The following is a 22,073-nucleotide window of genomic DNA, read 5'->3' as shown; positions in this document are numbered from 1 at the left end:
GTTATCTACCATCAGCAAATACTAACAACAGATATAGAAAGTATGAATGCTGAACGGTATATTAAATCACATACCTCAAGTGAAAAGATGGGGGTATCGAGCTCGGATAGTATTCTTGAGCTCCCAAGTAGCCTCCTCGTCCGAATGATGTTGTCATCCGACTTTAACCAGCCGGATAGTCTTGTTCCGCAACTGACGTTCTTTCCGATCGAGAATCTGTACCGAAATCTCCTCATATGTAATGTCAGGCTGAACTGGAACTGGGATATCTGCTAGCACATGCGTCGGGTCGGGCACGTATCTCCACAGGATAGATACGTGGAATACATCGTGCACGCCTGACAGGGACGGTGGTAGTGCCAGTCGGTAAGCTACCGCTCCGATCCTCTCCAAGATCTCGAAAGGACCAATGTACCGCGGAGCTAGCTTACCTCTGAGGCCAAATCTCTTCACCCCTTTCGTGGGTGAAACTCGCATAAATACATGGTCGACAACAGAGAACTCTAATGGTTTGCGTCTCCAATCAGCATAACTCTTCTGGGGGTCCTGCGCCTCTGACATCCTCCGTCTGATAGTACGGACCAACTCTGCATCCTGCTGAACTCTATGAGGTCCCAACAATTGGGCCTCTCCAATCTCATCCCAGAGGACGGGTGTCCGACAAGGTCTACCATACAACGCCTCAAACGGTGCCATCTGGATAGCCGAATGAAAGTTGTTGCTGTAAGCAAACTCTACCAACGACAAGTGGTCCTCCCAACTGCCTCCGAAATCCATAACACACGACCTCAGCAGGTCCTCTAAAGTCTGAATGGTCCGCTCTGACTGTCCATCTGTCTGCGGATGGAAAGCTGTACTAAATCGGAGCTACGTGCCCAAGGCCTGCTGCAGACTCTGCCAGAAACGTGACGTAAACCGTGGATCTCTATCCGAAATAATACTCAACGGAACACCATGTAATCTGATGATCTCTCGACAATACAGATCTGCCAATCGATCCAGGGAATCAGTCCTCCGGATCGCTAAGAAGTGCACAGATTTGGTTAATCGATCAACGATTACCCAAATCGCGTCATGACCTCGTCGTGTCCTCGGCAACCCTGTTGGTTGCTACTCGGAAAGCCTAGAGGTTCCATTGTATAAAAATTTTATACAAAGATCTGAACCTTTTCCTAGCTATCATGTGTTCTTTTAAATTAAATTTTGGATCGCCTGCGGAACTTAACACGTTTGAGCCAAAACTTAATCTATTTGTTCTTTTAGGTTTTGACTTGGATCTCCTGCGGAACTTAACACGTTCGACCCAAATCACCTTAAGTTATTAATTCCATTAAATATTAATTTCCATAATTGGTTCCCAGTACTGACGTGACGAGGCACACGACCTTCTTGGATATGGGAGCAACCACCACCGACTAGACAAAACCTTTTATAGAAATCTAATATTTAATTTCCTAAAATAACTTTAGGTTAACCGAAAAGAACAATCAAATCACAAGGAAAAAAAAAACAAAAGAACACAATATCGAAAAACATATTCGAAATTCTAGAATCGTAAGCCTCTTGTATTTGGTATTATTTCCATAAATAACTAGTATGATGCGGAAAGAAAAATTACTAGTTATACCTTGTAGAAAGACCTCTTGATCTTCTACCGTATTCCTCTTCTAACCTCGGACGTTGTGTGGGCAACGATCTTCCGAGATGAGAAACCACCAACCACCTTCTTCTTCTCCTAGCTAGGTTTGGCCACAATCAAAGAAGTTTTACCAAGGATGAAGAACAAATCACCAACCAAGCTCCAAGAGATGATAGCTTTCTCTCCTTCTTCTTCTTCTATTTCTCCAAGTAGTATCCGGCCGCCACAAGAGCTCCAAGCCTTTGAGAGTTTCGGCCACCACAAAAAGGGAGAGAGGAAGAGGATGGCCGGCCACTCCAAGGAATAAAATAGGGAGAGAAATAATAAAGGTTGTTTCTCATGAAGGCACCCTCACCCCTTCTTTTATATTCCTTGGCCTAGGCAATTTAGGAAATTTAATTACAATAAAATTTCTTTAATTCCCTTGACATGATTTAATTGAGAAAAATAAAATAAAATTTTCCCAATTAATCTCTAATGGCCGGCCACATCAAAAGAGATAAATTAGACAAGTTTTAATCAACAATTAAAACTTCCTAATTTGTTTCCAGAAATTTTAAAATTAAAATTTCTCTTTAAAAATCTCTTCATGGTTGATAAAAAGAAATTTCTATAATTTTAATTTTATCAACATGTGGATAATTTTAAAGAGAAAATAAAATATCTCACCAATTTACAAATACGGAAAAAGATCTAATCTCTTTCTTTAATTTTTTATAGATCTTTTACAAGAGAGATATTTTAATTTTAATTCTCTTTAATAAATTATTTCTTCCACATAATAAAAATTAAAATTAAAATTCTTTTTTAATTTAATTTGGCCGGGCCCACTAGCTTGGGTTCAAGCTAGGGTCGGCCACCCCAATTTATACCTAGGCCGGCCCTAGCTTGGTTCCCAAGCTAGCTTGGCCGGCCCCCTATTGGTGGGTATAGAAGGTGGGTATAGGTGGGTATAGTACTCTATAAATAAGAGGCTACGATAGGGATGAGAGGAGGAATTAGTTTTGGTCTCCGATAAAATTAAGCATCCGTGTTCCCGAACACACTTAATTTTATCAATAATAATTCATTCCACTAGAGAATCATTATTGAACACCAATCCCAATTATATTTTGGGCTCCTTCTTATTATGGTGTGTTAGTCTCACTGTGTTTAAGATATCGAATGTCCACTAATTAAGTGAGTTCTTGACAACTCGTTTAATTAATATCTTAGTCAAGAGTAGTACCACTCAACCTTATCGTCATGTCGGACTAAGTCCACCTGCAGGGTTTAACATGACAATCCTTATGAGCTCCTCTTGAGGACATTATCAACCTAGTATCTCTAGGACACAGTTTCCTTTTATAATCAACAACACACACTATAAGTGATATCATTTCCCAACTTATTGGGCTTATTGATTCATCGAGCTAAATCTCACCCATTGATAAATTAAAGAAATAAATATCAAATATATGTGCTTGTTATTATATTAGGATTAAGAGCACACACTTCCATAATAACCGAGGTCTTTGTTCCTTTATAAAGTCAGTATAAAAGAAACGACCTCAAATGGTCCTACTCAATACACTCTGAGTGTACTAGTGTAATTATATAGTCAAGACAAACTAATACCTAATTACACACCTTCTAATGGTTTGTTCCTTTCCATTTTGGTCGTGAGCTACTGTTTATAATTTATAAGGTACTGATAACATCATCTTCTGCATGTGACACCACATACTATGTTATCTACAATATAAATTAAATGAAAAACTACAAACAAATGTAGACAATTTGACCAAATGTGATTCTTTATTCATAATGAATGTTTACAAAGCTTAGGCTTTCAGTATACACTCCAACAAACCCTACCACAAAGTCCATGGTAATGTGATCCCACTTCCACTCAGGAATAGGAATCCACTGAAGTAATCCTGCAGGTCTCTGATGCTCAGCCTTCACCTGCTGACAGACAAGACATCTAGCTACAAAATCCGCGATGTCTTTCTTCATACCGTTCCACCAGTAGGAACGCCTCAAGTCTCGATACATGCGGGTCCCGCCTGGATGGATCGCAAATCGAGAGCGATGTGCCTCCTGGAGTAGCTCCTGTAAGACCGGATGAAACTGAGGTACACATAATCTGCCTCGGAAGTATATAATACCCTCCTCGTCTCATGTAAACTCGGTCTGCTGCCCGGAAGCTATCTGACTGCCAATAAACTGCAAATGCTGATCACTAGCCTGGGCCTCTCGGATCCTCGTCCTGATCGACGACTGAGCAACCATGGTAACGAATACCTGCTGGGTCCTGCTCCTCAGATCTAACTCGGAGAAACCACAGACCAGTGCATGGCTGAAACTCGGTGGCGAGCAAGTCCCTCTGGACTTCTGCTGAGTCATCTGCAACCACATTAGCTTTCCGGGTGGTAGCTAATGGTACAATCGTAGTCCTTGGGAACTCCATCCATCTCCTCTGTTGGAGATTAAGCTCCTTCTCGATAAAATTGTATTTGAGACTCTTATGATCGGTGAGAATCTCAAATGTAATGTCATCTGATGATGGCCTTAAATCTTAAAGCATATATGATGGCGGCTAACTCGGTCATGAGCGGGTAGTTCTTCTCATGCTCCTTGAGTGAGAAGCATAGGAGACTACTGTACGTCTTTCATCGAACATCGCCCAACCACGAAGAGGCGTGTCGAGTGAAGTCTAATCCATCCTCTCGGAAGGTAAAACCAAAGCTGGGCCGACACTAATATCGCTTGACTCACGAAAGGCGGTCTCGCGATCCTCGGACCACGTGAACTTCGCCTTTCCTAGTAAGGCGTGTCAGCGAATATGCGAGAAACCCTCGACAAAATGTCGGTAATGTGCCTCTCCAACTGCGGATCTCCAGAATTAACTTGGTGCTCCCCACTAGTGATAGCCTCGATCTTAGAGGTCTCTTGAAATACCTCTTTCGAAACCACATGTCCCGAAAACCGGTGAGGATAACGAATGCACACTTCACGAACTTAGCTGTTGATGTCGTAAGAGTCTCCAAGACTATCTGAAGATGCTCGCATGTTCCTCCTCGAATATGAGTAGACGATATGTCATCAATGAAAGCGATAACAAACTAATCCGGATACTCGGAAAGATGCGGTTCGTCAAGTCCATAAACATATTGGAGCATTGGTAAGCCAAATGACATTACAAAACTCATAATGATATCTAAATGCAGTCTTCTAGATATCTGAGTCTCTGACCCTCAACTGATGATATCCGAACCGCAGATCAATCTTAGAATACACTGATGTACCTCTGAGCTGATTAAACAAATCCTCGATCCATGGTAAAGGATATTTATTTCTGACGGTCACTGCATTCAGCTGTCTGTAGTCAATACATAACCTCATAGTGCCGTCCTTTTTCTTGACAAATAATATTGGAGAACTCCATGGAGAAACACTAGGGCGTATAAATCCCCTATCCAAAATCTCCTGGAGTTGAACCTTCAGCTCGTTCAACTCTTTTGGTGTCATACGATAAGGAGCTTTCGATGTCGGTGCGGTCCCCGGAAACAGCTCAATAGCGAACTCCACTTGCCTTCTGGGAGGCAAACCTGGCAGCTCCTCTGGAAATACATCTGGGTACTCCCGGACTACAGAAACGTCGGAGAGTTGCGAACTACTGCTGTCTCAGTACTAATCATAGATAACAGAAAACCCTGACAGCCATTTGACAACAACTTCTGAGCCTGAATCGTCGAAATGATCGATATGTCGTCATCTCTGATGCCAGTGAAATCCCACGAGGGTTGGTTCGGAGGCCGGAATGTGACCACCCTCGTCTGGTAATCAACTGTGGCATGATATGCTGACAAACAGTCCATGCCAAGAATGATATCAAACTCGACCATTTCCAATACTAAAAGATCCACCATAAGTATTAGGTTGCCAAAATCTAACGGGCAACCTCTGACCTCTTGGGTAACGTCTAAAGTATCACCGAACGGCAGGGAGACAGTCAATCGCTGCAGTCTAAAAGTAGTAATCTACCAATCTCCCGCATAAAGGTACGGGATATAAAAGAATGCGAGCTACCAGTATTAATCAATATATCAGCGGAAAATGCATAAATGGAAATCGTATCGCGGAAAACGGATCCGTCGGCTCGCTGTGCATCCTCCCTGGTAATCGCATGAACACGTCCAGTCTCTGGCGGAGGAGGAGGTAATGCTTGCCGGTAGTGACTTGCCAGCTGGGATAATGTGCGAGAAGGCGAGAAGGCGGCGATCTTGTCTGATAGCGAGGGGAGTGCAATGCTTGGCCTGAGGTGAGGTGCATCGTCGCCCTGCGTCGGATAATAAGGTCCGGAGCGGAACTGCGGGGTCTTATGGAAGCCTTGAGTACTCCTGTCCATGCATGCCAAATCTGCTGCGGTGTTGTCCCTAGCGATGATGTGAGGGAATCTCCGCCCTCCTCGTCGAGACCATTGTTGTCTGTCCTCCTGACGGTAACTCAGGGAGCGATATCTTTGAGCCTTCAATCTCGACTCGATGCCCGGCGGTTCTGATAAAAAGCAAGCTCCCATCATCTGTTGTGGTGATGTGATCTCGGGACCCACATCGAAACACCGAATGTCATTGGCGGGTTGTTTAGGTTACTGTGTGGAGGCCGGAAGCGTCTAATGTATCACGATTTCGAGACCTACGAGATACCCAAGTACCACGATATGACCATTGCGCTTTGCTCTGGCGTGGTGTAGCTTTGTGGCTTGGATCATCCGGATGTCGACTCATTGCTTCCTTTTCCTATCCGGAAAAACTCTCCGCTGAGCTGACTCAATAATGAGGGCTCTGTCCAACATCTCCGCATAAGATGTGATACCAAGACCCACAAGTCTTAGTTGCAAATGTCCATCCATCCCCTAAATGAACTGTTGCATATGTGAACTGTCCTCAGCAACTAGCTCTGGACAAAATCTGGCCAATCTGTCAAACTCTATATTATACTCTGTAATTGACCGGTTGTCTTGTCACAAACTCAGAAAATCCTACCGGCGAGCCATCTGATAAACTCGTGGAAAGAAATGGCTCTCAAAAGCCTCTCTGAATCTGGCCCAAGTGATGTTCTGCTCGCCGATGATGGAACGCTGAGTAATCCACCACGTGTCGGTCGCGTCCCGTAAGTGAAAAGCAGCCAGCTCTGCTTTCTCCCGCTCGGAGCAAGCCATATAGAAGAAAGTCCGCTCCATAGTCTCAATTCAAGACAGGGCCACACTCGGATCACGGTCTCCTCGGAAGAGTGTAAATCGACTCTTCATCGACTCTGCCAACACTGGAATCCTGGCTCGTGCTGCAACAATGTCAGTGAGGTGTGTCGGGACGGCCGACTAGAGCTGGTGCTACGGGTGGTACCGCTATAAACCGGAGGAGGTACTCCGGTCTTCTTTGGTAAGCTGGAGCATATCTTCGGTGTTGTGGGGTGAACATGGGTGGCGGTGGATGTCTGATGTGATAGTGGGATGTGGAGAAGTCGGTATCCCTAATGCGGTCTTGCTAGGTACAAGTATGTCTTAGGAGCACGTGTCTTGGTTGTGTCGGGTACTGCTGTAGGCCCGGTGGCGGTGGTCAGATCGCGGTGGGGGTGGTGTCGGGAATGCCGATGGTGGTGGTATCGAATCTGAGGGTGGATCTTGTCGGTGCCGGTGAGGTAGGTACCTCAAGGGAGCCATCGGGTGCGAGGCCGAGCGCCATGACGTCTTGAGTCGTCACTGGTGACAAGCTCATCAATAGAAGGCAACTCTGGCATATCTAGAGATCCCGCGGTCCTCGTACGTGGTCGTCCAGCACCACGTCTCGCAGCAATACGTGTAGATATCCTCATATCTGTTAAATTACATCACATATATTACTACAAGTGTCAACAATTACCAAAATAATTTCATACCTAATTGCTATCTAGAGATGTTCCGTCGCTGTCCAGTCCCCAAATTGATCTCGGAATTCCGTACGAGAAAATCACCGGAAATCCATATAAATCCGAAACGAAAGTCCAAAACATATACGTAATGGAAAACCCGTGCAACCAACAATAACTACCCAGTTTGACTCGCAAACTAGGGCTAGCACAATATATCCAGAATACTAAAAGCAGGTATCACACCCTGCTCTGATACCAATAAATTGGTATCAGATAAATCTCGAAAATCCAACACACGGAAATCAAACAAGTATCGCCAAACTTTGGTGCTCTGATACCATATAAATTGGTATAAGGTTATCCCAAATATCCAAAATACGAAAACAAAGATCGTAAAACTTAAGCTCTGATACCACTAAATTGTCATGCCCCGGAGGAGTCCCTGTCCGAAGAAATTTCGACAGCATCTCCCCTATACAGCGGACAATATGAAACTTTCTACATCTCATATACCTCAGCCACATGCGGCTGGAATAATAACAGAAATAAAATATAACACACAGACATTCCACGCAGTTTAATAGATAACAAACTGAAACAGAAATAGGAGGACTCAAAAACAACCCTACTCAACTACACTCGTAAAGCTTAAATCCGATAATAAGATCAACTTACCTCTTTTGCCGTCCAGGCAGGCACGTAGTAAAACATATCCAAACACCAAAACCATCGACACATACATTCATACCAGATCCATAGTATCAAAAATCCATAGTATCAAAACCAGAATAAGTCGGACATAGTCAAAACAATAAACTAAAAGTTCATCCAGTATTTTCGTGGTCTGCAGGGGACTAGCAACTGGAACTCTCTCCTGACAGCATCAACCTGAAAAATATCAACAATGGAGGCGGAGTGAGTCCAATGCTCAGCAGGTACAACTGATATATATAGTAAGGAATTAACATCTAGCACTAATCATGCGTACAGTCTAGGGGTGAGCAGTCAATCCACCAAACCGACCAACCCGCTTATACCGACCCGAATCGAACCGAAAAAAATGATCCACCGGATATAGGGTCATAATATTGCATTATCTGATCTAGTAGGACCGGATAGTTTTTTATCCCAATAACCGAACCAATAAGCTGTTACACATTGTAGCAACTACTGCCGATAAGCTGCTACACGTTGTAATAGTTATTTCTGATTAGCTGCTATAACGTGTAATGAGTAATGTCTATTATCATTTTAAAAAATTTTATTTTGTTATATTTATATTTATATTTTATATTTCATTGGATATAGGGTCGGATATCCAAATAACTGACAACCCGTCGGATATCTGAAACATAAGTGTTGGTGCAATATCCCTTAGGTCAAGGCTGACTGGTTTGACCAAGCTTGAGTCTTGGTCATAGTTTCGATGTTTGACAATACATGTAGACACATGAACAATGCAGGTGCAGTTGTTCATGTGGGGAGTTTCTGATCAGGGATTGATCAGTGTGAATGAAGAAGAGTCAAGTAGGTCAAGAGTGACCGGATACCTGACTGGGAAGTCCTAACTGGAAGGTTAGGCAGGTGAAAGTCCTAGTGAGTGAAGCTAGGCAGAAGGAAATCCTGGTGAGTGAAGCCAGGTGAAAGTCCTGGTGAGTGAAGCTAGGCAGAAGGAAATCCTTGTGAGTGAAGCCAGGTGAAAGTCCTAGTGAGTGAAGCTAGGCAGAAGGAAATCCTGGTGAGTGAAGCCAGGTGAAAGTCCTAGTGAGTGAAGCTAGGCAGAAGGAAATCCTGGTGAGTGAAGCCAGGTGAAAGTCCTAGTGAGTGAAGCTAGGCAGATGGAAAGTCCTGGTGAGTGAAGCCAGGCAGAAGGAAAGCCCTAGTGAGTGAAGCTAGGTGAAAGTCCTGGTGAGTGAAGCCAGGCAAGGGAAATATAGATGGATCAAGGATGATCGGACATCTGGTGTTGGGAAGTCCAAGTAGGTCAAAGGATTGACTGGATACTTGGCACGAGAAAATCCAGATGGGTCAAGATTGACCGGACACTTGGTGGGGAGTCCTGGCAGGTCAAGGGAGTGACCAGATGCTAGGCATGATGTACCAACAGGTCAAGGTTGACCAGATGTTGGTTCGAGAGGCTTGGGACTTGGTTTTGGGCAAAAACCAGGAGCTGGATCGATCAGTGGATCGATCCAGGCTTTTCCCAGCGAACAGAAAGCTTCTGGATCGATCAGTGGATCGATCTTTAAATTTAAAACTTTCTTTTAAAAAACCATGAGGATGGTTAAAAAAGGAAAGTTTTAAAACTTTTAAAACTTTCTTTTAAACCATGTGGCCTAATTCAAATAAGGAAAGTTTTGTAAATTTAAAATCCCTCTTTTTAAAACTTATAGATGTCTACAAAGAGAAGATTTTAAAAATTCAAAACGCCCCTTAAACTTTGAATATAGTGGTCGGCCCCCTTCTTGCTTGGGCACCAAGCAAGGGGTCGGCCCCTTTGAGGAGGAAGTGGCCGGCCCCATGGCTTGGTCACCAAGCCATGGGCCGGCCCCCTCTTGGACACCAAGATGGGCTTTTCATGAGTAGATATGGGGTATTAATGAAGTTAGCTCAGACCTGGAGAAATTGGTTTGGCCTTGATGAGCTCGGTTTCATGTTAAACCATAACATAGTTTGAAATCTAGTACCTGTCGTTCAAATCTCAATAGAAATGTTCCAATACATTATGGGCTCCTTCTTATCATGAGTGTGTTAATCTCTCTGTGTTTAAGATATCGAATGTCCATTAATTTAATGAGTTACTGACAACTCATTTAATTAACATCTAGCTCCGAGAGTAGTACCATTCAACTTTATTATCATGTCGGACTAAGTCCACCTACAGAGTTTAACATGGTAATCCTTATGAGCTCCTCTTGGGGACATTATCAACCTAGATTACTAGGACACAGTTTCCTTCTATAATAAACAACACACACTATTAATAATATCATTTCCCAACTTATCGAGCCTTTTGATTTATCGAACTAAATCTCACCCATTGATAAATTAAAGAAATAAATATTAAATATATGTGCTTATCATTATATTAGGATTAAGAGCACACACTTCCATAATAACCGAGGTCTTGTTCTTTTATTTAGTCAGTATAAAAAAAAACTGCCTCAATGATCCTACTCAATACACTCTAAGTGTACTAGTGTAATTATATAGTCAAGATAAACTAATATCTAATTACACTACGACTGTTCTGATGGTTTGTTCCTTTCCATCTCGGTCGTGAGCTACTGTTTATAATTTATAAGGAACTGATAACATGATCTTCTGTGTGTGACACCACACACCATGTTATCTACAATATAAATTAATTGAACAACTACACTTAGCATGTAGACATTTTTGACCAATGTGATTCTTTATTTCAAAATAAATGTTTACAAAAGTTAGGCTTTTAGTATACACTCTAACAGGAACGACATGGGGGAAAGACGTTGCGAATTTTGTAGTTCGATATCAAGTATGTCAGCAAGTGAAGGTTAAGCATCAAAGACTAGCAAGATTGTCACCGTTGATTCAGATACTAGAGTGCAGTTGGGAGCTTTGATGTAATAGAAATTTTCACCCTCAGACAGATGGACAGTCTGAGCGCACCAAGTGGAGGATGGAGGATCTATTGATATTGTGCATTATGGAGTTCAGAGGTAGTTGAATTACTCGCAGTTGGTTGGACAACAGTGTGAACGTAGCGGAAGCAAGGTGAGGTCATAACCCACGGAGTGATCTCTTACGGTTGGAGATTTGTTCTTGGTACCTGGATGAAGTGGTATATGAGTATGTTGTTTAGTTGTTACCCTTAGATGAGGATCCTTGGGTTGAGCAGTAAATTTGGGGACCAAATTTTTGTTAGTGGAGGAGAATATAAAATACGGCACCAAAATAATACTTAAATAATAAGGTTATTTGAGGAATAATCTTAATGGAATTTTTAGGAATTTATAAAAATTTTCTGAGATTTAATTGGAGCTCGTATGACGTATTTTGAGAGGATATGTTTATAAGCTCTATGTTTGGAAATATCTAAAGATAGGAGTTGATTGAGATAGTTAACCTAGAGTTTAATTGAGAATCCCTAATTTATATATAATTTGTTCCCTTCATTATCCGTGCCCGAGCTCCCACATCGCCGAACACTTCTCATTTCCTCCCGAGCCTTTTTCTTGCGACTCTCCCTCGGAAGATCGCCGACCCAACGGAGCAGTGGCCGGCGCCGATCGACTCTCCGTCTGCTGGACAACCCATCTTCTTCATCGATCGAGCTCGCTTGGCGGTCGTCGTCCTTCTCGAGTCGCCGCATCTATGCGACTTGTTTCTTGGCAGATCCGAGCCCTAGTGTCGATTTTCCCTCATCGCACCTACGCTCCACAGCTTCGACCACCAGAACTCTTTCTCCCGGCCAACCACCACCGGAGACCGAACCCTCTCACTCCAAGCCTTCTCCTCGATTGGGTGCTCGGTTCCGATTGGGTCTTGGTCACTGATGGCAAGCTTCAGCATTCAGATCTTTTACTCTAATTGGTACTGGGCTGCCCGATTCAAGTTGCTTCTCCTTCCTTCCTCAACGCCGATCCACTGCCACTTCCTCTGTCATCTTCGTCTCTGCTGCGGTCTACCCCGCCTAGTGCCGACACCATCGCCATCGCCAATTGGTACTAGTGTATGTGATCTCCAGCGGTAGCAGCCACAGATCGATCCCATCGTTGCCTACGGAGCTATATCGCTACCCTAGCTTGGATCAACACTGCCTTGCTCTCTTCCTCGCTCAATTAATTGGTGGTCGGATGATCTAGTAATGGAGAGGAGTCTGTCGGTAATATATTGAGATTCTGCCAGCACTATTCACCGGCGATCCACAGTGTCGGCCATCCGGTTCCAGTTGTGAGCATCTTTAGTAATGAGCTACTAGTAGCTCACTTGAGATTGGGTAAGTGTTAGTTTATAGGTTGAAGTCAAGCTCGGTTTGGAGTACAAGGTTAATTAATAGGATTCATTGTTTGGATTATTAGGTTCGCTTGGGAAGGAGTTAGCGAACAGTAGTGGATTGTTGCTGTTGGTTGTGAGCCATATTCAGTGACACTTAGTTGCCAAACTTGGGGGTAAGTCATGTTGAGATTTGATTTCTTTTCTACATTATATTTGATAAATGAATTGATGGTGGGGTTGAGTTAGTGGAGATATGAAGTTGTTTGTATTCATGGATTAAATTATTGTTTATTTGATTATGGTGCTAGGTTTGGTTATATATGTGTTACTTAATATGAATGCGAATGAGAAGATGAAACAATCGGTTTGATTGAGGATTAGTGGTTTTTGTTGGATGATATTGATAGATTGTTTGGAGCGATAGAGGGGGGTGAATTTCGCGCGTTTAAAACTTTTTCTTTTAACCTTTTGAAACCAAAGTCGCGCAGCGGACATAATAAACGAGACAAGGTTATTTACTTCGTTCGGAGCCTAGCTCGACTCCTACTCGAAGGCCCGCGGTTCTTGACCGCACCGATGGGCAAAGCACTATAACCCTTCTTTCCGAAATCCTCGGAAAGAAGCAGATCGTACAGATATAAAGATGTTTAAGATAGTAACACCCCTACTATCTTAAATGAATTTAAGTGCAATACAAAATAAAAGATACCGACAATAGATTTGAAAGTCGAAGCTCGATCGACACTATTGGAATGACTTGCAGAGTTGATTAAGTACGAACAGCTTGCAGAATAGAACTTGAGTTGATCAGAAAGTCTCCTTGTAGCCTCTAACTTCGAGCACTTTTTATAAGTTCCTTGAGCGTTCAGTCGACCGATCCCTCTGTTCGGTCGACCGAATCCAGCTCCATTCCTTCCTCGTCGAAAACAGAAGCTGGCTCGATCTTTTATAGTAAATGCTCATAAATGGTTCGGTCGACCGGACCTATTTTTCGGTCAACCGAACAGTCTATTTCCCTGTTCGTCGAAATCAGTTGAGATCTTCATTAATGCTGTAATTAATTCTGATTGGATCGGTCGACCGGTCCTCCGGTTCGGTCGATCGATCAGCTCTTTTTCCCTTTTCTGCTGATCGCTGCTGATGAGCTGTCCAGTGCTGAGTCTCCATAGTTCGGTCGACCAATCCTTTGGTTCGGTCGACCGATCAAGCTTTGATCGGACTGAACTCTATTTTGCCTGATCTGAACTGATCTCTGGTCTGAGTCAAGCTGGTTCGGTCGACCGATCAGGCCAAACCTGCAAAATAGAATTAAATAATATTCCTACAAAATAAAGGTTAGAATAGTAATAATATATTATGCATGAGTAATATTAGACAGTAGAACTGTCTTGATCTCAACTTGGAAACCTTCCCGATTTCTTCAGTTGGATCAGCAACCTTAGGTTGTTCCATTCGGGAACTCGATCTCACTGTCGCTCCTCCAGTTGCTTACCTCAACTTACCTGCCAAACATAGTCCTCCAGATCTGTTTGGACTTTTGCCTGCTCAGTGTCTGATCGCCCGATCCACTAAGACTTTTCCTGTAATACTACATTAGCCAACAGTAATAATAGTAATACAATGATAAACCTAAACCTAGATTTATCGAGATCCGCTGGTCCGGTCGACCGGAAACCATCCGATCAACCTTGCTTGGAGTTCACTCCTCCAAGACTTCTCGTTACCTAAGGTTACCATCCCCTAGGATTTTCTCCACTTGGCTTCACTCACCAAGACTCAGTATTCGGCTACCTAGGGATCAAGTCCTCTAGACCTATCCACCTGGCTTCCACGATATACCTAGATTTCTCTCCTTGCCTAGCATACAACTAGGACTCAGTATTAAGCTACCCATGGATCAAGTCCTCCAGACCTATCCACCTGGCTTCCACGATATACCGAGATTTCTCTCCTTGCCTAGCCTACAACTAGGACTTCCCTAGGTCAAGCTCCATACTTAAACATATTTATCTGACATTAAAACCTTGGAGGTCGATTGCACCAACAGATATGATTAAACTTAAATTAATTAATTGGATGAATTAAGTATGTTGGATTTATATCGAATTGACTTGTTGGTAATGGTTTGCTATATGTATTAATTAAAGAGTTGATAAGGTTGGGTTAAATCTAAGTTAATCAATGGATTTGGGTGAATCGAGGTTCTTAGTTGGATTAGAGTTTTTTCTCTAATTAAGTTGGGTTGGGTTTAGCTAGTTGTTGTTTATGAAATTAGCTAAATTATACGTCACGTGATTTGCAGGATGTTGATTCGAGACGAGCATCACGACGTGGGTTTTAGTCTTATACGATCGACGGATAAAGGCGGGTACTTCTTGCCTTATCTCTTTAGTACATTGATCTTAGTGCATGAGCTATATTTTCGAATAGTTCCTGTATTTACCTTGACTTCACTCGTATTTTTCTTGTGCTTGAAGCTTATCCACGCAATCTTTGAGAAACTCATTTCTGTATCTATACAATCTCTTGTTGCCATCTATGATATTTTACAGATATATACCAGACACCTGATACTAGATATTAGATATTGGATATATATAGATACCAGATATCATGCTTACTTGCTTTGACTGCTAGTTATTCACGTTTCTTATTGAGCATGCTGGCTTCATGTAACATACATTTTTCTGTTTATATATATATATGATGGCTGCTGCATTTTACGCATTATGTCATTGCATGCATGTCCACGACCATGTCTCCCTTGTGGTTGAGAGGATCGTTGGCCAAGGTCGCACGCTCGGCCACTCTTGGGTAGTGATAGTTGGAGCGTGTCACTTCTCCTGACGTGCTCCCACTCGCTCACTCATGGGTAGTGATAGCTGGAGTTGCAAGCAGCAGGGACCCCGCCGCAGATGTAGCTACTTAGCTATTATGCAATTGTCCCCTCGGCTACTCGAGAGTAGTGGTAGCTGGAGTGGTGTACAGTATGTTATTGTCCCGGCCTCTCGACCATACAGGGGGCATGGTACAGAGGGGTGGGCGGGAGTGACCATCCGTGCATACGTTGTTATTATTATACTTGCAGATGCTGTTGCTTACTTATGTTGTTGTTGCTTACTTATGCTGCTATTGTTTATTTATGCTGTTGTTGCTTACTTATGCTGATATGCTTACATAGGTTGAGATATATACCTGAGGTATGAGTTTAGACACTGGTTTTCTTATTAGTAATATGTATGTACCTCACATGTTATCTATGTAGTTATGAGTAGTACTGTAGCAGGTCTTTGCTACACCTGACCTTCTGTTACTAGGCTAGGATATAGTTTCAGGTATGGACACTTATTATGATATCACTGTAGTATCTGCTATATTCTCTACGAGACTGTATACTTTATATCTCTAGTTCTTTATTATGTTCATGTACTATCTGTCTATTACCCGCTGAGTCTTAGTACTCACCACCTCGTAAATTGGTTTATTTCGTCAGGTAGCAGGTAAAAGATTTATGGAGTCGCTTGGAGATCCGTCCGTCAGTCCCATGTCACATCGAGCTTCTCCTTTCGTTAGTGTTTCCTTTTGTATTGTTGGTTTTGTACTTGTTCTTGTATTTATGTATTCTTTTATATGGAGTTTTGTTTTGTGGCATCTTATATTTGGTTGGGTGATGATGTGTCAAGTCGAGCCAGCTCGCAGTGAGTTGTTTTGTTCGTTTCATGTTCGTTATTTTGTGATTTCCGTTGTGCTATGTTTCAACCGAGTGGGCTGCATTATTAACTACGTGGTTATGCTATGTTTCAACCGTGTGGGCTGCATTATTAACTGCGTGGTTGTGTACATATTCCAGCCGTATATGGTTGATGTATTTTGTATGTATGTATGCCTCAGATTGTCACCGGTACAAGGGAGATGCTTCCTAAATTTTTCGGTAGGGACTTCTTTGGGGGTGTGACAATGAAGATTTTGAAAGGTTATGTGTGTCACGCCCCAGAGGAGTCTCTACTAGACAAAAATCCGGCAACATCTCCCTTGTACGGGTGACAATCTGAAACAATAAATACACATAACATATCTATATAACCATCAACTCAAACGGCTGGAACATATATAAAATAGAAACAACATAACCATGCAATTTAATATACTCAGCCTACCCGGCTGGACAAAAATGAAATAAACACAACCACGCAGTTAAATCACGAAAAGTAAAACACCACGAATCAACCCCAAAACACAGAACAGTTCATACAATACTAAAAATCGCTGTATGCCAAAAATACAAGTAAAGCGGAAATAAAATCGATAAGACGCAGGACCCAGGATTGACATCCGACATCTCTCCAAGCATCCATGAATCATCTACTGCTACCTGGCGAAAGAAAACCATTTTACGGGGTGGTGAGTATTGGAACTCAGCGGGTAAGAAAAGATAGTGCATGAACATTACATATAAATAAAGAATAAGCCAACAGTACACAGTCTTATAAAGGGAATAGCAGATACTAAAAAGAATCGTAGATATATGCTCATACCTAAAACCATATCCTAGGCTAGGTATAGTAGGTCAGAGATGGTACTAATCTGCTACAGTACTGCTCATAACTGTTAGGATCGATGGACGCGGCTAAAGAGGGGGAGTGTGAATAGCCGACCCCAAATCGTTCGTTTCTTCCTACGAATTAGGTTAGCGCAGCGGAAATAACTAAATAGAAACGAAAATAAGGAAGCAAACCTCAACACGAAGATGTAACGAGGTTCGGAGATGATACTCCTACTACTCGGCGTGTCCGTAAGGTGGACGAAGCCTATCAATCCGTCGGTGGATGAGTTCCTGGAGAACCGGCTAATAAATACTCCTTGTGGGTGGAGAAACCTCACCACAATCTTTGCAACAACAATAAGGAGTACAAGAAGAACAAGAAAACAAGAACAATAGTAATGTAAAAACACTTGCTTGCCTCTTGTTGTCGATTGGAACCCAGGTGAAGCAGCAGCTTCTAGGATCCAAACTCAGCTAGAAAACCAGCAGGAAACTCATGCAGAGCTTCAACACAATGAGAGCTCAGCAAAGCTCAGTAAGAACCAGGAAGAAGAGTAAGAGCAGTCTTGTGGAAGTGATCACTGTTGAGGCCTTTTATCCTCTGCTTGATCCCTGCAACCTGCGAAGAAGAACAGACGAAGCAGACGAAGCAGAGATAGCCGTTGAGTCACAACGGCTAGGCTTGGACCGATCAGGCTCCATCCTGATCGGTCGAGGTCCTGATCGATGCGTGGACGATCGGGACTATCTTGTCGGTCCCGCACCGATCGGCATTCTTCGAAGAACTCGCCCAAGTTCTCGATTGTCTCTGATCGATGCGTGGACCGATCGAGTGCGTGGATCGGTCCGGGCGATCCCTCCTTTCTCTTTGCCTCGTTGCGCTTTCGATCGGTGCGGGCCGATCGGATAACATCTGATAGCATCTTGTTTGTTCTTGATCGGTCACGCCGATCCGGATACTGATGTATCCGGATCGATCCACCGATCGATCCGAGCTTCTGATTTTGCACCAAGTCCCAAACCTTCCAAACCAACATCCGGTCAACCTTGACTGTTGGTACATCATGCAACATCCGGTCACTCTCTTGACCTGCTAAGACTCCCCACCAGTGTTCGGTCAATCCTTTGACCCACTTGGACTTTTCTCTCCGTGTCAGCATCCGGTCACTCTCTTGACCTACTTGACCTTCTCAACACCGGATGTCCGATCACCCTGATACATCTGGATTTTCCCTGCCGGCTTCACTCACCGGGACTTTCACCTAGCTTCACTCACTAGGGTTTCACAGCTGCCTCACCATTTCTGGCTTCACTCACGGGACTTTCCAACCGCTGGTTTAACTCACCAGACTTTCCCACCGCTTGCTCACGGGACTTTTACTTCGACTCACGGGACTTTCCACACTTCACTCACCGGACTTTCCCACCGGCTTCACTCACCAGACTTTCCACATCCGGTCCAGAAACTGAGCCCTCTGACCTAGTTCGGAGAACGAGCCACCGAGCCCTCTCGTCTTTCACTTGGTCTGAGAGGCCACCGAGCCCTCTCGACCTAGTCAGGAGAACGAGCTCCAGCCCTCTCCAGGCTTCCACTTCCGTACTTGGACTTTTCCGCCAGTCTCCATACTTGGACTTTTCCAAGCTCCTGCTTGGACTTTTCCGTCTGAACTCCTGCTTGGACTTTTCGAGTCAGGTCAACTCACCTCGGGTCAACCAGGTCAACCTTGACATCCACAATCTCCCATCAAAATACAACTCTTTTGTTCTTGTCAAACATCAAAATACAACTCGAGTCAGGTCAACTCGAGTCGGGTCAACCAGGTCAACCTTGACCTAAGGTTGCACCAACAATCTCCCCCTTTTTGATGTTTGACAATACCTTTAAGTTAGGCTAATCCAATAGCCTCAACTTTCCTCATGCCACTAGGTAATGAAACATAAGTTACAACCTTACATTCTCCTTCTAAGAAGGCAACCTCCTTCTTAGATAATGAAGGCCTAACTTAAACCCTTCATTCTCCCCCTATTGGCACACATCAACAAACTCTCCCCCTGAAGAGTAAGTTATCGTTGTTCACAACTTCACTTGTCGTGATCAAACTCTTACTAACCCGATGTTCTTCCTTGAACATTCTCTAGACATTCTTCCTCTTTTTGACACACGAAAAAGGGTGAATCAAGGTCAAGAGTTTCTTCTAATGAAAGTCCCATACCTTTCGTTCAAACTCTTAATTTCCCCGACACTAGAGTCAACAATTAACTTAGTGATAATCCCATATCACTTAAGTCTTTTAGGAGTAAAAACTCCCTAAAAGTCAACTCCCCTTGACTAATAGGTAAAACTCCCCTAAAGGTCAACTCCCCTTGACCATTGCACCAACAATGTCTTGGAGAGTTCCAAACTTTAAAACCTAAAATACCAGCCACAGCTGAAATTCAGCAAATTCAGCGGGCCTGATCGGTCACCGGACCGATCAGTTCTGGATCGGTCTGGTGCCCGATCAGATTGGACCAGGGAACCTCCGATCGGTCCTAACCGATTTCGATTTCTGAATTTTTCTTCTCCCGAAATTCAGAAATCTCTAGAAAATCACAGAAAATTCTAAAAATTATAAAATTTTGAGGATATATTCCTCATAACATATACTATCATGGAAAAATAGTTTTCTATGAAAATAACTTCCATTTTCAAATCTTGATACCAAGTTCAAAAGTCTTTGAAATAGCTCAAAGTTAACTTATCTTTGTATCAATTTGTTCAATGATGAATGTTATCACTAGAAAAACTTCATCAAGGTTTTTCAAATCAATTTTGAAATGATTTTAAACCATTTAATTTAGGACCACAATCTTAGGGCTAAGTGTACATGACTTGTACAAAAGCTTTCCCTATGATCCTCCAACTTAGAATTAGGCTCATCTAGGTACAAGAACTATGCACCTTGATCCTAACTCATGATCCTAATATCTCACACACATCTAAGGTGTATCAAACACATCCAAGTCAATTTTGATGTGAGATATGGGTTTAGGTTAGCTTAATCTAATTTCTCATGCATTTTTCTAAATAACGATTTGATCTCCATATCAAATTGTGTTTTAGTCCTTAAATCAAATTCATTGATTATAAATGCAAAAGATGATGACATGGCATATAATGATTTCATAAGTAGAAACATGTGCCAATGTCATGATGTCATGGCATAAAGTATGAAACTTAAATAAAGCATGACATTTATCTAACCTAAGCATTATCATGACATTTTAAACGATCATAAAATAAATATGATGTCATGACATGACATATGGCAAACAATATATGGCAAATAGCACATAAAGGTATAGAAAATACCTAATTCTAGCCTTAGTTGCCATTATTGATAATTTCGATCATTTTGCCATAAATTCTAAATTCCTAAGTGTAATAGACTTAAAATCATATACTAAAGATTTTTAGATCACTACGTGTCAACTAGATTGAATCTAGAAAAACTCCTCAAATTTGATTGGCACATTCTAATCACCTTAGGAATAAATGTTAATTTCATTTTCAAGGTTTGATTACCCCTTGAAAATTCCTAAAGTGTCACCTTTTGCCATGATTAGGTTAACTACCTATTCAGGTAAGGTTGGCACACCCTAACCCATCTAGCGTGATGAAATCACGCTCCTAGGAACCCAAAACCTATTTGAGCTCATTGGGTTCACTAAATATTCACTAGGGACGACTTCCCTAGCAACCCTCCTAATGACCCTCCTAGGCTTTAAAGCCTTGGTCATTTGGGACTCATCAAGATCCACTCTAGGGGTGACTCCCCTTGTGACCTTGGTGATGGTCTTCCTAGCCCTAGATTTTGTTCCATAATCGAATGGAACATTATGATAAGTGGGCTTGACCACTTGGGACTTAGGTTTGTGACCCAAACCTTTCTTGTCCTTGGACATTGGTTTTTGACCCTTAAACCCTAGAGATGACTTCTCCAAGTTCTTAAGAGCCTTTTCCAAAGTATCAAGTCTTGACCTCAAGACTTGATTCTCCTTCTCTAATACATCAATTTTTAATTTTTCATTTTTCTTTGAGGTATTCCTAGGCATGTGTCTAGTTGTTTTGGGATTCCTATCTAGGTTTCCCTTAACCTTAGATGAGTTAATCCTAGGGTTGACATTTCTAGAGTTGCCCTTATTCAAGCTAACATGTTTAGCACCTAAGCATGTGTATCGATTTCTAATGTTATCATGCTTACCATTATTAACAATAGCAATAAGGCTACTAGCATGTGTTCTATTTGAATTGCAAAAATGAGCCTTAGAGATTACCTTAGGGTTTACCCTAGCTCCCCCTATACATGTGCTCGATCTCTTGTCCTTGTGAGGTTGCCTCCCCCTCGGACATTGGCTCCTATAGTGTCCCCTTCGCTTGCATTGGAAGCACACCACGTGCTCCTTGCCTTTGCGTATCGGGACTCCGGCTTCCTTGACCTTTGGCGCCGGTGGAGTCTTTCTAATCCTCTTTGGACACTTACTCTTGTAGTGCCCAAATTCCCTACACTCAAAGCACATTATGTGTAATTTGCTAGAAATTAAAATGCTTGAGTTACCTAGGTTTGAGGATGGATGAACGCTCTCTCCTTCATCCCTTCCGGAGGTAGAAGCTTCTTCTCCTTGCTCCGAACTTGAAAAAGAACTCTTCTCCTCTTCTTCTTTAGATGTTGAGTGGCCCTCAACTTCTAATTCCTCTCCTCCATGGTGCGAGCCACTTAGCTCACTTGACTCCTCATCATAGCTTGAGGTGGCGCTCTCCTCATGGAACTTGGCCAAGTTGTTCCACAACTCCTTGGCATTGTTATAACTGCCTACCTTACATAGAATGTCATTAGGTAATGCGAATTCAAATATTTTCATTACCTCGTCATTAATCGTGGATTGGTGGATTTGCTCCTTCGTCCACTTTTTCTTCTCGATAGGTTTTCCTTCTTCATCCATTGGAGGAGCGAAACCTACTTGGACACAACTCCA

General features: G+C 42.6%; 1 long non-coding RNA gene across 1 annotated transcript; it reads right to left on the bottom strand.

The window, feature by feature from the left end:
• Positions 1 to 16,746: 16,746 nt before the first annotated feature.
• On the bottom strand, positions 16,747 to 17,102 carry LOC121992189. Its single transcript, XR_006114817.1, has 2 exons — positions 17,050 to 17,102; positions 16,747 to 16,886 (listed from the first exon to the last, which is right to left on the bottom strand). It is a non-coding gene; the product is annotated as an uncharacterized LOC121992189 (long non-coding RNA).
• Positions 17,103 to 22,073: the final 4,971 nt, after the last annotated feature.

The sequence above is a fragment of the Zingiber officinale genome, chromosome 6B (assembly GCF_018446385.1).
Source record: "Zingiber officinale cultivar Zhangliang chromosome 6B, Zo_v1.1, whole genome shotgun sequence".
Taxonomy (NCBI): domain Eukaryota; kingdom Viridiplantae; phylum Streptophyta; class Magnoliopsida; order Zingiberales; family Zingiberaceae; genus Zingiber; species Zingiber officinale.
This window is presented reverse-complemented; position numbering and strand designations above follow the sequence as displayed.